Raw genomic sequence first — 8,326 nt, 5'->3', positions numbered from 1 at the left:
ACTAATTGTCCTATTTGTCTATGCTGGCGTAGGGGTAGCTACGCCGACAATTAAAAACTGTCGCTGTTGTGAACAACGCCGACAGTTATTAGGTGTCGTTGTTGCTGACAACGCCAACAGTTAAAAATTGTTGCTGTTGTAGGACAATACCGACAGTTATTAGGTGTCATTGTTGCTGGCAACGTCAACAGTTATTTAGATATCGCTGTTGCTGGCAACACCGACAGTTATTAGGTGTCGCCGTTGCTTACAAAAAAATTATTATTTTTTATTTTAAATTAAAAATTATGATTTAAATGAAACATTTATATATAAATCTAAAAAATTATAGATTAAAATAACAAAATTTATACAAAGTATTTACAAATCTAATAAAACAAATTTTCGAACAAATATAACACTAATACTTGACTCAAATCATATAGTCTTGTCTATAAACATGATCGTCTTGACGTTAAAAAATATATAACTAAATTTACAAAGTAAATAATTAACCACTCAAAAAAGAATCATTTACTCTAATAAAAATTACAAATAAAATAAAACACTAAATTCATTGTCAAACAACATATATTTTTTCTTCTTGTCCTTATACTCACTCTCGTCATCAATAGTATTTCCAAAGTAAGGATTGGCTGCCATGAATTTCTTTCTAAATCATCCCCGAAACATGAAAAATCACATTATAATACATTTGCGCTTTAACAACAAGGCATTACAAATCTATTCATATATATTAAGAATAAAATTATATACAACCAAATTGTTCCTTGTCTTTCTATTTCAATTAACTACTATGAAAAAGAAAATTGTTCGCTAAGACTACATTTTTTTCTATCACCTCTACTTCTCTGTTTCAGGACTAAATCACATCTATGTACCCTCCAACAAGGCTTTTATCAGTATAGTTCCCTATGACAAGATCTGGAACACCTTTCAGCACATCAAAAGTTTCAATTGATACATCCTAATACGGCCATAGGAATTAGAATCAATTAGAATGAAATTGCCAAAATTTTCAAACATACTGCAATACTTTATAAATAATCCAAGTTCAAGCACACATTCAATTCAACTATATAATGTATATTAATTCTTTTAATTCCATAACAAGCAAACAAATAATATATAATAATGCATCCACTCCAAGAAACTAATATTAACTCTAATTCAATGTATGTTTCATATATACATACCATAAAATTCGCTTAGTGCCTTCTAAAACTCTTAAAATTAGGACTTCTAACATAATTATTACTACAGACATGGAAAAAAAAGAACCTATGCCAAAAAAATTCTACTCAGAAATATAATAATGCTACTGCCCATACCATGAACATAATAACAAGTCAAAATTATTGGGTATTTCTAACTGCAATTTTATGTACCATTATTGCTTTTGTCAATTGAATGATTTGGATGCAAGAATCTGAATACTTGTGTAAAAGGACACAAAGATATAAGTGTGAATAAAGCTAGTCCAAGATTGACTAGAGGAAGTAAATAACTAGAGCTAGAGACATACCTATAGAGCTTGCTCGAGGAACCTCTCTTGCAAAGTCCACTAGTAGATTCTGCACACAATCACCATTGTAATTTCAGAGCATTACTGAAATTCCAGCCAGTAAATATTCAGTGAGTCAAAGAAGCATTTCCTAAAATTGAAATACTTATATTTATTCCCAATACTTAAAAATTTCAGAGCATCTCATCTAGCTTCATGTTTCACTAAATTAAATTTACAAATCAATCAATACACAAATAAATCAAAACACATGCATACCAAAACCAAATAATGTTCAATAAGTCAAGAATCTCAAACATTATAATGAGTAAACAAGGAAAATTACACACATTTTCAACACATCACATAGGTAGTAGGAAGATAAGAAAAAACTTTTATATTATATATCATTAGTACAATATATGTGGAGTTTACTGATTGTACCTAGAATACAATGGTCAGTGAGTTTTGGGCAGCAATAGAATTCCAATATCTTCTAAATATGCCCATAACACTACAAAGTAAAATTTCTAACATAGCCATGTCCATGTTAGAAACTATTAATTACCACAAACACAAAAGGCTCCTCAAAAACAAATTAACCTTATGGCATCTAGTTTCTAATTTATCTTGTATCAAAAACTAAAAGTTTAAAGAAACTAATAAAATAGAATGGCACATGTAGCCACTATGCTTCTAATACCCTGCAAGTATTAAACAAATGGTATAACATGTCCACTTTGTTCTGCTACAATTAATAAAATGTATAAAATTAATAGTCTTGTATCAACGTGACTCTCTGTAAATTAGAAGTCCAAGAACTAACCAACACGGCAAGCATATGCAAAATTCTAATAATGACACACACATATATAAATATATATATATTTGAAACAAATAGAAGAGCATTTATACATGTGTGCCTATCTTTAAACAAGCACACCCAGCCTATCTTTAAATTCAAACAAGAAATACCATCAAATGTGAGAGAACCTCAAACCATCTTACTTTTCCACCAAATAAAAACAAATAAAAAAGCTGAGTAATAGAGAGACATACCATTTGACCGAGCATAGTGCCTGAACCCCACCCTGCCCCGCCTCCGTTCTCCCAAGCCGATAGAGCTCACAGTATCGCGAGCCCGTGCGCCGAGAACCTTTTTCTCTCCATCACCGATTATACCATTTCCCTCTTTTTGTCATAGAGCTAGTGATTATTAGATCCAACTCATTAAAAAATAAACACACGCACAAATGGAAATATATATAAAGAAAATCAGGTGAATTTCATTTGGTTACAGGCAGAAGAATAAGTAAAAACTAAAACAAATGAATATCCAATCCTAAAAATAGATAATAGTAGAACAAAGACAAGTGGATAAAAAAACTACCTGTAATTTTTGTTTTGATAATGAGCTTGAGAAGACGCACGAGTTTGAGAGATGGAGATCCGGCTGGGTTCTGGGTTCGACAGATGGAGATGAAGCTGAAGAATGGTGAACGGTGAATGACGAAGAACAGAGAGATGTGCGCCTGGGTTGGATGAAGAACAAAGAAACGTGTGCGGGTTGGAGGAAGAACGAAGAAGCATTCGAGAGATGGAGATGCGGCTGGGTTCGGTTGGAAGAAGTTGCACACACGGAGGAAGAGAGAAGAGGGAAAAAGGAAAGAAAGAGAAGTGTGGGGGGAAATTATTTAGAGTGAAATTTTTTGTAAGGGTCAATGCCGACAGCTTACTATTGACAAATAGCGACGGCTAGACATTTTAACTATTGACATTCTTCTAAATAAGTTTTTATAAAAATTTATTTAAACGTATATATATTAATAAAAATATCATAACTAATAAATTTATATATTAAATTTTTTTACAATATTTTTCCAATTAATAAAATAATTATTTTTTAACTAAAAAATAATATAGTTAATTTATAAATATATTAAAGGATAATAAATTAAAATTTTGATATAAAATTATTATAAATACAAAAATTAATAATATGAAATTTATAAACAAAAAAAATTTAGTTTTAAAAGTTTTTAATAAATACATAATTTTTATAAATATATATTTACATAATTAGTTTATTTTTAAAATTATACTATTCATTAACTTTTTTACAATATTTTTCCAATTAATAAAACAACTATTTTTTAACTAATACAAATTTTATAAATGTGTTAAAGAATAATATTGTTAATTTTATAAATATGTTAAAGAATAATAGATTTAAATTTTGATATATAAATTATTATAAATACAAAAGTTAATAATATGAAAAATTTAGAAACAAAAAAAATCAAGTTTTTTAATAAATACATAATTTTTATAAATATATATTTACATAATTTAGTTTATTTTTAAAATTATACTATTCATTAATTTTTTTAACAATATTTTTCCAATTAATAAAACAACTCTTTTTTTATAACTAATACAAATTTTATAAATATATTAAAGAATAATATAGTTAATTTTATAAATATGTTAAAGAATAATAAATTTAAATTTTAATATAAAAATTATTATAAATGCAAAAGTTAATAAGATGAAAAATTTAGAAAAAAAAAGCTAGTTTTAAAAGTTTTTAATAAAGACACAATTTTTATAAATATATATTTACATAATTTGGTTTATTTTTAAAATTATACTATTCTTTAATTGTAATTTTTTATTTTAAATTTTGGCGACATTTTATGACTGTCGGCATTGGACTTTATTAACTGTCGGCGTTGGGGTCAATAGCGACAACATTTAACTGTCGGCAGTGGTCTTGAATTAACTGTCGGCGTTAGGGTCAATAGCGAAAACATTTCACTGTCGGCATTGGTCTTGAATTAACTGTCGGCGTTGGGGTCAATAGCGGCACATTTTAACTATCGGTATTGGTCTCGAATTAACTGTCGGTGTTGGGGTCAATAGAGACACATTTTAACTGTCGGCATTGGTCTCGAATTAACTATCGGCGTTGGGGTCAATAGAGACACATTTTAACTGTCGGCATTGGTCTCGAATTAACTGTCGGCGTTGGGGTCAATAGAGACACATTTTAACTGTCGGCATTGGTCTCGAATTAACTGTCGGCGTTGGGTTCAATAGCGACACATTTTAACTGTCGACATTGGTCTCAAATTAATTGTCGGCGTTAGGGTCAATAGCGACAGTCAAAAGCAATGGTGACAGTTATTAGCTGTCGGCGTTAGTCTTTATGCCTACAGTTTTTAATTGTCGGCGTAGAGTTCCGCTAAGCAATTACGACAGTCAATAGAGTTGACTATCATAGTTGGATGTCGGGAAAGCCCAGTTTTGTAGTAGTGGTGTTTCTAATGAGTGTAGGTGACATCAAAGAAAATAAGAAAATAACCAACATGCATTGATAATCTCCCTATAGACCGAAACCCACATGACATAAACATTAAAATACCAAAAATCTCATTCACATCCACATGGAACCTAACATGTTTCTACACCTCTTTTAAGTATTTTAATATTACCATTAGCATGAAATAAATTAATCAAACCATCTTAATTCATACACATAAGGCCGAACACATCCATAGCACCATTTACAAAATTATATCACTAACTTTTTGTGCCCTTTGAGAAAACAATAAATTAGATTTATATCAAGAGCATACAACAAGATCATGGTTACTAAGGCATACCCTAGCCGAAACATACATGCTCAAAGGAAATAAAACAACCTACCAAGGCCCACAACAAGAATCATTAGCATATTTCAATGAATATAAAATAAAATAAAATCATGAGGAACAATCTAAATGCATAGAAATAAACCATAGACAATTCCCAATATATCTAAAACCATAAACAAGATTTACAATAAACCATTATGGTAATAGCAAAAGGCTAGGATTCTCCATTACCTCCTTGATAGTGGTTAAAGACACACAAGAATTTATCAATCCTTTGGCACCTCAAGACCTAGGTTAAATCAAAACCCAAAGAGAAAATATATTGCTTAGAACTTAAGATGAAAAGAAGGCATGAACATTTGAACACATTTCCTAGGCTCTCGAAATCCCCTTCTTCTTCGTCCTCCTTTCTCTTCTTTCTTTTTCCCATGAGCTCTCTCTCTCTCTCTCCTTCTTCTCCCAATTCCGGCAGCCAACAAAAAGGTTCCCAATGCTCCTATATTCTCCTATTTATAGCCTCTAGTGACCAAATGCTAAGAAGAGGACTCAAGTGTGAAAAGCCAAATTTTTATCCCACAAATTAAGCTAAGTCCCACCATTTCCTCTCCGTACACCTCATCTAAACCTTTATCCTAATGTGAACCAAATCAAAGATAAGCCTTGTCATCTTTTCCTACAAGATGACAACTTATATTTATTTTCTTTTCTTAATAAAATTAAAAATGTTCAAGACTCACATTAAGTCTAGATTCATACTACCCTTTCCCCTTTTTTTTATTCTTCTTTAAAAAAAAATTAAAACACATTCACACACACACATACCAATTTTGACACACACACTCAGTTAAATAAAATAAAGTAACATATTCTAATGATATAATTTTGTCACACTTAATAAAATGTAACACTAATAAGAAAACAAACATGTTACAAAATTATTCCAAATAAATCAATTAATTCATAATTCACATAAAACAACAATTCAAACAATATAATAAAAAAAAAATTCATCACATTTAACAATTAAATAAAACAAAGCACAAAATTAATAAATAAATAAAAAATTGGTGCGCTACAAAGAGCTCAAGGAAATGCTTCATTTTCTAGGAAATGAGCGAAGAAATCACGCTCCTTCAAGTAAGGTCACGTATGTTACTCAATCTCGTCATACGGGAATCAGAGTTTAAGTGAATGATCAGCCTCATCACCATTTTTAGCGAGTTGTGAGTTTTGCAAAGGGTAGTTACTGGACAGAGAGCCATCACGAGAATAGGTCATAAAGTGTTTATAACACTTAGTCCCAAAGGAGGCAAGTGCCCGATCTGCATGACCACTTGAACTCGGATCATAGTTATCGAAACAACACGCTAACAGACTTACACGAGCATCTTAACTCACAAAGGAGGCAACGTTATATATAGCCAAGGGACAAGCCCTTAGTATAGTTCGTAAGCAAAGTTATATATAGCCAAGGGACAATCCCACTGAAAAGTGTGAGAACAGGAATGTCCCAGATAACCGATCTGAAGTTCAGAGGGACCTTAACCTGAATAACGTACCAATAGGATTGGGAGCTAATAACCAGCTCTGTCTTGATCATTAGAATTTGAAGATTGAGCCATGTGTTGGCCTTGCACATTGAATTTCAGTTGGGAGGGAAGTTTGCCTTTTTCCGGAATGGCCAAGGATTCAGTCAATTTTGAGAATCGACATTTCATTTCCTTGATTTCTTCCATCATTTGGCGATTTAGTTTGGATTGTTCCTCTATGAATTCATGAAGAGTATTCTCGAGAGAATTTCGTTGTGGATGAGCACTGTATTGAGGTGCAGAATATGCCTTTGATGGTTGAACTTGTTGTTCATTTCTCCATTGGCCTCCAGACGATTGAGCTTGGTTGGAATCTCTCCAACTGAAATTTGGGTGGTTTCTCCAACCAGGGTTGTACGTATGGGAGAATGGCTTGTTATATGCCCCTACGGCATTGCATTGCTCCTCATAAACCTCCCTCATTTCATTCAAAGCTAAGCAGTCCTTAGCTAAATGCTCCGTCCCTCCACAAACAAAGCAAGGTTCTTGCGGTTCCGCTTGAGCGATCATGTGTGGTTTTTGGCCATTTTTCGTCATTAAGACCTCAAACTGCTTTTTCAAAGCTTCAAGTTGGGCCTTAACACTATCCTCTTCTTGAAGTTGAAAGATCCCCGATGGTTTATGTTGGTTGGTGCTATCAGTAGCACTTGGACTAGTCCAGGTGTGAGACTTTTTCGCGGTTTCTTCAAGATATTCAAGAGCATCGTCTGGCTCTTTTTCAAGGAATTCACCATTGCATAGCATTTCTACAAACTGACGCTCATGACTTGTGAGGCCTTCATAGAAGTAACTGACCAAACGCAAGTTCTCATAGCCATAGTGCGGGCACTGATTTAATAGATCTTTGAATCTTTCCCAGACTTGATAGAATGTTTCATTGTCCTTTTGGGAGAATGTGGAAATCTGTCATTTTAGACTGTTGGTCTTATGGCTGGGGAAGTGTTTCAGAAAGAAGGATTTGGTCATCTCCTCCCATGTTCCAATAGACCTATGTCTCAAAGATTATAACCAGCTTTTGGCTTTGTCCTTCAAGGAGAAAGGGAAGAACTTCAGTCGCACAGAATCGACATTTTTGGCTCGGTTATAGAACGTGGCTACTACATCCTCAAATTCTCTGATATGCACGTATGGGCTTTCGTTTTCCATTCCATGAAATGTGGGCAAGAGTTGAATCATACCAGGTTTAAAGTCTAATGCAGGCATATTAGCAAGGAAGATAATGCATGAAGGCGTGGAAGTGCGAGTCGGATGGAGGTAGTCATTGAGAGTTCTTGGTTGGATTTCATCATTTCGAGCCATTGCGAATGGATTATTAGCTAAAGTTTGTGGAGAAGCAGGATTGGTGGAAGGAGTTCCAGAAGGAGTGGTGGATGAATTGGAAGAAGTGTCACTAGAAGTTTCGTAATGATTCATCCACTCCCAGAACTCAAAATTAGATTTATTATTTTATTTTATTTATTTATTTTTTTTGTTAAACTTGTTCCCAGGTAGAATTAGAGGTTTTGGGGTGATCTCTAACGCCTTACTAGAACTCCCCGATGTTACTGAGTAAGTATGGTGGATCACAAGTCAACCTT

At 32.8% G+C, this 8,326-nt stretch overlaps 1 long non-coding RNA gene and 1 other non-coding gene across 3 annotated transcripts; one reads left to right on the top strand and one right to left on the bottom strand.

Moving 5' to 3' along the window:
* Positions 1–657: 657 nt before the first annotated feature.
* Positions 658–3,203, bottom strand: LOC133830834 (uncharacterized). Of its 2 annotated transcripts, none has more exons than XR_009892226.1 (4): positions 2,895–3,203; positions 2,564–2,710; positions 1,526–1,609; positions 658–967 (listed from the first exon to the last, which is right to left on the bottom strand). It is a non-coding gene; the product is annotated as an uncharacterized LOC133830834 (long non-coding RNA). The 2 variants fall into 2 exon arrangements; XR_009892227.1 differs by having other exon boundaries at positions 2,564–2,695.
* A 4,357-nt stretch (positions 3,204–7,560) lies between these two features.
* On the top strand, positions 7,561–7,667 carry LOC133833776 (small nucleolar RNA R71). Its single transcript, XR_009893138.1, has one exon. It is a non-coding gene; the product is annotated as a small nucleolar RNA R71 (small nucleolar RNA).
* The last annotated feature ends 659 nt before the right edge of the window (positions 7,668–8,326 follow it).

The sequence above is a fragment of the Humulus lupulus genome, chromosome 4 (genome assembly GCF_963169125.1).
Source record: "Humulus lupulus chromosome 4, drHumLupu1.1, whole genome shotgun sequence".
Lineage (NCBI taxonomy): Eukaryota > Viridiplantae > Streptophyta > Magnoliopsida > Rosales > Cannabaceae > Humulus > Humulus lupulus.
Note: the sequence above shows the minus strand (reverse complement) of the source record. Positions and strands in the feature narration are given on the sequence as shown.